The sequence below is a fragment of the Crocodylus porosus genome, unplaced genomic scaffold (genome assembly GCF_001723895.1).
Source record: "Crocodylus porosus isolate Cpor-Errol unplaced genomic scaffold, CroPor_comp1, whole genome shotgun sequence".
NCBI classification, from domain to species: Eukaryota; Metazoa; Chordata; order Crocodylia; family Crocodylidae; genus Crocodylus; species Crocodylus porosus.
In genome coordinates, this window is record NW_017728907.1 from 63,826,847 (window position 1) to 63,835,528 (window position 8,682).

Here is an 8,682-nt window from a genome sequence, read left to right on the forward strand (position 1 = left end):
AGGAAATGAGCCAATTATTAGGCGAGACCCATCTAGAAATTAGGAATGCAGTTTTCCGGAGGGGTCATGCAAAGCACACACTATAGGGGAGCACAAGGTAGGTCAAGCAGGACTGAGGAGAGTGAGAATTCAGCAGCATCAGAAATTGCAGTTGGCATATGGACTGTCTGAAGATTTCCTCCTGCCTAGGTAAACTTGCTAGATAATTAAAACAGTATGTGTAGTGTTTCACTTCAAGAACAAGAAACCAGAGAGTTAATAACTATTGCAGTGACTCTCACATGCATAGGGGCTGATTGAATATTTTTTCTGTCAAAAATGTGCTTTTTCCCTTCATCCATGACTGGTAGTTGGTATCCAAGCTTCTAGCATGTAAACAAGCCTGTGGGAGACTATCTGGCTTTTTGATCCTAAGGGCTACCAGAAAGACCAATTCTTTCCTTTGCATCACACTAGGTATGTAAAGTATTTAGGCTGCAGTGGATTTGGAGACTTCAGTGTATTCCAAATTTCTGGAAGCTTAGATTATTATATACTGTATATTTTGGCAGGACACTTACGAGAACATAACCTGGCTTTCCACCAGTGTGAAAAAAACTGAGTTTTTTAAAAACAGCTCTTCACTGTTTTCTATCACCAACATTATGCACAGTTCCTCTTGACCAATATTCTGTTGTTATAACTTGTTAAACCTGCTCTGTTGGTGTGTAAAGGAACCTGAATCTTATTAGAGCACTGTTCTGGGTGCTGGAAAGTTTTTGATATCAACTGGCTTCCCGTCCTCCTCCAGCTGAAACTAGGGAATGAGGGAAAGAAAGATCAGGTGAATTCTGAAAGAGATACATAGATGCTAGGGTCAGAAGGGACCTCAGTAGGGTCATCGAGTCTGACCCTCTGCCCTGGGCTGGAAAGAGCACTGGGGTCAGACAACCCCAGCTAGGTGGTTGTCCAGTCTCCTCTTGAAGACCCCCAAGGTAGGGGAAAGCACCACCTCCCTAGGAAGCCCATTCCAGATTCTGGCAACCCTTGCTATGAGGAAGTTCTTTTTAACTTTCAACTGCATCCAGGCAGGCCTGGATAGGTTGGAGAAGTGGACGGATGTGAACAGGATGCGGTTCAACAAGGACAAGTGCTCCTTCCTGCCTCCGGCTGGCAGGGGGTTGGACTCGAGGATATGCCTTGGTCCCTTCCGACTCATTGATTCTATGATTCTATGAACCTAATTCTGCTCTCTGTCAATTTGTGGCCGTTGTTCCTAGTTACTCCAAGGGGTGCCCTAGTAAATAAAGCATCTCCTATTCACTGCTGCCCTCCCCGATGAATTTATAGGCAGCCACAAGATCACCTCTGAGCCTCCTCTTGTGAAGACTGAGGAGAACTAGGTTCTTCAGTTTCTCCTCCTAGGGCTTTGCCTGCAGGCTTCTGACCACACGAGTGGCCTCCTCTGAACGCTCTCAAGATTCTCCACATCCCTCTTGAAGTGCAGTGCTCAAAACTGGATGCAGTACTCTGACTTTGGCCTGACCAGTGCTGCATAGAGGGGAAGCAACACTTCCCTGGACCTGTTCGTCATGCATCTGCTAATGCATGATAAAGTGTGGTTAGCCTTGTTGATCACTTCGTTACATTGACAACTCAGGTTCATCTTGGAGTCATCTATGACTCCAAGATCCCTTTCCACTGCTGTGCTGCTGAGAAGGTCATCTCCCAGCTTAGAAGTGTGTTGGTTGCTCTTTTTGCCCAGGTGCAGCACTTTGCACTTGTCTTTGTTGAACTGCATCCTATTTTGTTCTTCCCATTTTCCAGCCTGTCCAGATCTGCCTGGATCCGTTCCCTACCCTCTGGTGTGCTAACTTTGCTCCATAATTTGGTGTAATATGCGAACTTGGACAGGGTGCTCTCCAAACTCTCGTCCAAGTCACTGATGAAGATACTGAATAGCACCAGTCCAAGGACCGAGCCTTGTGAGACTCCACTGCCCACATCTTTCCAGGTTGATATTGACCCGTCCCCCACCACTGTCTGGGTGCGATCCCTAAGCCAATTTTCCACCCACCTGACCGCGTAATCATCTGTATCACAGCCGGTCAGTTTATTTACGAGAACAGAATGAAATATTGTATCAAAAGCCTTCTTGAAGTCCAGGTAGATGACATCTACCTCGACTCCTGCATCTAAGCATTTTGTGACCTGTTCATAAAAAGAAACAAGGTTAGTCAGGCAGGATCTACCTGCAATGAATCCATGCTGATTTCCTTTCAGCATTATTTCCCCTGCTGGGCTCCCATGGATGTGATCTTTAATGATTTTTTCCAGAGTTTTCCCAAGGGTAGAGGTGAGACTAAGTGGACTATAGTTTCCCAGTTCCTCCCTTCTCTCCTCTTGAAAATAGGGACCACATTGTTCCTTTTCCAGTCCTCTGGGACCTGACTGGAGCACCATGAGTGTTCAAACAGCCATGCCAGTGGTTCTGTTATGACACTGGCCAATTCCTTCAGTGCCCTTGGATGAAGTTCATCCATGTCCACTGATTTGAACACATCCAGCCCCTCCAAGTGCCCCTTACCTAAGTCTGTGCTAACAGTTGGTGGGCTGCTGTCCCTCCTTTGTCTATTTATGATCCAATTGGGAGATTTCTCTTGGTCTGTGTCTAGGAATACAGATGCAAAAAACTCATTGAAGAGCTCAGCTTTGTGCCCCCTCTCTGTCACAAATTGCCCTAGTTTGTCCTGTAAAGTTCCTATGCTACCCTGCACCTTCCTTTTTCTCCTTATGTAGCTGAAGAAGGACTTTTTGTGGTCTTTAATTTTGTCACCAGCCTAAGTTCTAATCCTGGTTTGGCCTTTCTAACTGATTCCCTGCAAGTGCCAGCCAGGGCAGTGTACTCCTCTGTGGTAGCTACCCCCTGTTTCCACAGCCTGTATACCTCCTTCTTTGTTCTTAGACCTTTCTGGACTTCCCTGTTCAGCCAAGAGGGCTTCTTGGTCCCTTTACCCCCTTTTATGTACAATGGGATTGTCTCCTGCACCTGTAGGATTGCTTGCTTGAGGAACGACCACCCTTCCTGGACCCCCATTTCGCCAATGCTCTTGATCTTTAATGCCTCAATAACTAATCTCCTGAGCACACTGAAGTTAGCCTTTCTGAAATCTAGCACTTCTGCCCTGCTGGTCACTTTACCCATCCTACACTGGATAGTGAATTACATCAATCAATGGTCACTATCCCCTAGGTTACCTTGTACCTGCAGATTCCCCACCAGGTCATCCCCTGTAGCTAGCACTAAGTCCAGCAAGGCATTTCCCCTAGTGAGATTGTATACCTCCTGCATTAGGTGGAGGTCCTGTATACAGGTTAAGAACCTATGTGAGCGGCTGGATCTGGCTGACTGCTTTTCCCAGCAGATGCCAGGGTAGTTTAGGTGACCCATGACAACCATGTCCCTTGACTGTATAGCCTCTGAGAGCTGTCAAGAGAATTCCAGGTCTAGCTCACCCTCCTGGTGTGGCAGTCTGTAGTAGACCCCCACTACCAAGTCCCTTTCCCCACTGACCCCCTTGTATCCTGACCCATAGTACCTTGTTTTGGCCCTCCTCTGATCCCATCTTGATTATAGAGGATGTATATTGTTCCTTAACATAGAGAACAAACCCCCACCTTTTCCCCCACTCTAGCCCATCTGTACAACCTGTAACCCTCAATGCCTACTGCCCAGTTAATTGCTGAAGACCAAGTGAATCTCTTATAGGCTTTTAAAAGCCATTCTGGGAGCCACTTCCATTCCTGTGGCTGAAGTTTCATTAGTTTCTCCTGCTCTTCCTACTGCTTTTAAATGAAGAAGGATATGCACCCATCTCCCCTGTTTCAGAAGTGGGTGGCTGTGCTTTGCAGTACATGAGACTTATTGGAGGGTAACCCTAACCTCCCAAAAGGTTAATGCACTCTGTAAAAGCTATTCAAGCTATACAGGGCATACTGTATGATTTTTGCTTACTGTTTGAAATTAGGCCTGAATACACTCATATCAGGATTTTGATCTCTCCAGCTTCCATGGAAACCAAACTGAAGTAAAAAAATTATGGATAACCTAGCAAAGGTAGAGTCACCATCTCCAGTCCTTCAGCAAAAGGCAAAAGAGAATTGGAAAAATGAGCAGCTTGAGACATTGGTGCATTATTGACACAATGTGGTTGCATCCCCATTAACTCCAATATGTTTCCCTGACCCTCCAGCATCATTTTCATTTAATATTCACTGCATCTAAGACAACTTTCATCCTAGATGCTGCCTCACGCAAGCATTGGGAAGGAAAAGAAGTTGCAAATTTGAATTAGGAAAATGAATTGTACAGCTGACTGTCATCTATGTACTAATGGCAGAACATCTATTCTAAACCACTTTATGGTCTTTATAGGAAGCCCACATACATGTTAAACAAAAAAAGGTGTTTGTCTGAAAACTCGTGGGAAAAATTCAGGAAGAATGAACTGTTCCCATCACAGTCTCTCGGGTCTGTCTTAATGGGAAGCATTCCCATTCTTGTCTGCCAGGTACTGCAGAGACTATACAGACAACTGTATCAAGGGCTTTCAGAATAAACAGAACTAAAAAGAACACCTAACATTGTCAATTACCAGAAGGGGATTGGTAAAGATCAAAGGAAATGATGTCACTTAGTTGACACTGAAGTTGGCCAGCCTCTGCTGTCAAAGCAAGGCAGAAACTGGCGAAGTTAACATAGAATGTCTGTAAATGATTTTTTGAGTAGAGACCTACCCACTGCATGTTTTAATGTAGCTGATTTTTACCAATTGCCGCCCTAACAATTCTTTTCAGAGATGGACTCATATGCTTTAAGAAAGTGGTTCCAGCAGGGCAACCTAGCAGTAGGGTTTTGGGGCTTTTTAAAAGTAACTGAGAGTTTTCCCTTCATTTGTTTCCTGGAAATGAACAAAAGATGAGCTGTAGAATTACTCTCAGTCCAGTAAGTATTCTTTTCCATCTTTAACATTGGTCTGATTACACAGATATTACATTTCCTTTTGATATTTATTTTGGTTGCTGTGTCTCTAAATCGCTAAAAATGTGAACTCCATACATAATCAATAAAAATTATGGATATTTTTTTCCTCAATTGTACTGAGCAGTCTTTAGCTACAATATGGAGAGGACTATGAATACAAATAGAAAACTTACAGGAAATAAAAATGTTGGTGCTTTTCTTCCAGGAGACTTATGTTTCTTCATATGAGTTTGATAGAGAAGCAGCTGATCACAGCAACAATACTTTTTACCTGTTAAATACTGGATTGGCAATACTGCTGACTGCCTGTAGCTGCAATCTTACATGCACATTATTTAACTGTGTTTTGTTATATCTGTCCTGAAAATGCAAAAAAGAAGCTCAACCCAAGTGGGAATATATAATATGTTTTAAATTGACCCAAAACATTTTTTTATAAGCAGTTCAGAAGCAAAGCCATTAAACTGAATTTACCTATCATTGTCTAGCCTTATCAAGTTGCAGTTTAGGCTCCTGTTCTCACTTATGCCCTGGGCTTCCTGGAATATTACATCTCCTATAATGTGGTGTATGCTTCTCTCAGACTGAGGAACATGGGAGACGTAATCTGGGAAGGAAGCTGGTCCCTTGGTAGGATTTTGCAGATATTTTGTATCTTACATTTAGAAGTTTCAACCTTGTATTATATTCTGATTTGACTAAGTGCAAAGGGTCTGGTTTAAAAAAATGGTTTTCCAGGTGTTCTGTTTTTTATGGGAAGGCTATTGTCTGTGGAAAAGAAAATTCTTGCATTAAAAACTCAGGTTTCTGTTGAAAGATGGTAACTTTTTTGACTAGTCCTAGTATAATAGGTATTTCAGAACCGAACAAGAGAGTGTGTTTGCTTGCAAGTTGTCAGAGTTTAGTATCCCAGCAACTGCCCTTAATCTATATGTAGAGAGCGGGGATAAACACATGGCCCGCTACATGACTTGTTTCTGCTTCAGCTGCTTTTATTATTTTTAAGTGCCTTGGTAGAAAGTGATACAGCTGTATAAAAATGAGGACACATATTTAACATGAAAGGAAGTTGTAAATTTGAGTTAATGTGTTTATATTTCCATTTCTACAGAAACCAAACAAATGAATAATTGGTTATATATTTACAGGAGTTATTGTAAAATAGTTTAACCAAAACTATGTCGATTTGCAGTCAGTCTGCTTTGAATGACAACCTTGCAGAGTATTTAGCATTTGGAACTGTATACTTGTATGCAAAAACTTAGTGAGATTGAATGGTTTATATTAAGTTTAGAACTCCTAAATGTAGAAAACAAGCCAGTAGTCCAGGTCAACAGGAAACTCCTTTTATTGTTTCCTACAAAGGGATTTTATACAATACTTGGCACAGCATGTTCCTGATCTTAGTTGTGGCTTGTGAGCACCATGGCAATACAAATAAATAATGATAATAAAGAGAGACATATAAAATGGTTGTAGCCATCACATAACTTTTAAGGTAGCTCATTAAAGTCATTCATGTGTAAGCAAAAATATAGCAATATGTAACATGTTTTGCTATAGGCTTTTAACTTGTAGGAAGTGCAACTCCATTTTCAAAGTGAAAAATAGGACCTGAAAAACCACCGTGGACATGTAACTTGCCGTTATTTTTCTCCGTTTACTCTTCTTGGCATTTTTGCTGAGTGAGAATGGACGTGGAAACAGGTGTAATCTCACACCTCGAAAGATATTGACTCCTAGGTGAGGCTGAAGCACGTTAATGAGAGGGAAAAGACATTTCAGCTTTTCCACCCAGTCTGTAGTTGTTCTGTACATGGAGGATTTGTCTGGGAAGTTTTAGATATGGATATTCCTGCCTTGTGCAGCGGGGTTGGACTAGATGACCTCCTGAGATCACTTTGTAGATTCATTTTTCGAGTCTAAGATTGTTTTCTAGTACCATTAGTCTGGCAAATGCCAAGATAAATAATTTTCTTTTTTCATGGAGGGAGGGAAGCAGTGAGGTTCAATGTATGGAAAAAAGAAGGTGGTGTCAGTAGGATATGAGAAGCCTGTATTCTAATTGACCTACAAGCTGATCTTTTTTAGCCATGGTGATTTTTGGTTCTTGAGTTGTTTCTCACACTGGGGCAACCTCATTAATTAAAACAGAGTTATTTCCGATTGATACCACCATAAGTGTAAGAATAATCTGATCACATGATTATAAAAAACGTAGTATCTAAGGCAGTTTGACCTCAATTATTATTAAAAATTGAGCTCAACTTTTATCATGGAGAGACCTTAGTTAAATATTTGGACAGATAATATATTTGATGAAAAATGGAATTTCAGGTCAACCAAAACTAATCTGTGTAGTTTATGTTAAATATGCATATTCATCACATATCCCAATGCATCCTTGCACAGACTCTCTTTGTATAAAACTGTTTAAATGTTTTCCCCCATGGATAATGTCTTTTCAAAAATCCAAATTTGTGGACATTTTCAACCAAAATGTTTTACTTTTTAGATTTAAAAAAAATGTATTGTACAGCTAGTCTAAATTTAATAATACCCCTTGCCTATAATTAAAAAGCAATTACAACGAACCACTACGTTTTAGGGTGAAGAGATGTTTTGGTCAACCTGCAGTGGGGTTTGTTTTTTATCCTTAGGTGTTTGTTTCAGCTGTGAACCAAAATTAATTATTTGCACAGCTCTTTGTCTTTATTTTTATTTTATCTCCATTAATGAGTATTACTCATTCCCTCTTCTCTAATCATGGTTAATTATGGGCATACATCTGACTCTGTCTCCCTTTATCTGGTTTTCATATGGAGTTAATTGCCAGGGAGGATTAATTTGCATCAGTTTCTGTATAGACCTTTGTGTTAATATTCTGAGAAACATTTATAAGAAATTAGACATAAGAGTACAGAAGATACAGTACAGTTCAATTCAAATACTGTCTATGGCTGTTAAGGTATCTGCTGAAATGCTAGAAATGTTTCTAATCTAATGTTAACTCCTTTTTGCATGGATGGGAAACCTACAGCTTTAATTCAGTTTTCGTCATATCAGTTAAATAAAGCATGTGATTTTGAGGGTCCTTTGGTACAGTAGAATAATCTTTAGAACTGTCTGGACTTTAATTTACATGCATGTTCTGTCTTCTAATCTCAGAGTGTTAACTAAATGACCTGGCTTCCCTTGATGTTACTGGCTGACACTGAATATTGATTTATCAATTTGTTTTCTGGAGTACTTTGTTTCCTTTGTCACTTTGGACTGTCTATTACTGGCTTGGGCTAGTAAGCAGTCAGAATAGGCTTTCTTAACACACAGCATGGAAAAATGGATGGTGTTAAATGCAGGTAGGGCCAAATATCTGGGAAAGATCATAGATTAAAGTATGTACCTAAGACTTCTTATGCTTTTAATATGATTACAGTGCTACAGAACTGTAATGTCTTTATTTACAAAAATACATTTGCAGTAATATCACAGTCATAAGCTAAATTAATGTGCTAAATTATATGACCATAAATATAAGAAAACCCCAATGTAATTATTTTTGTGAATTTAATATCCAACACTTAATTTTAATACTAGATACAATAACCTTTGCAAAATAATTGCTTTGCATTTTTTCATTGAAAATATAAAGAAAAATA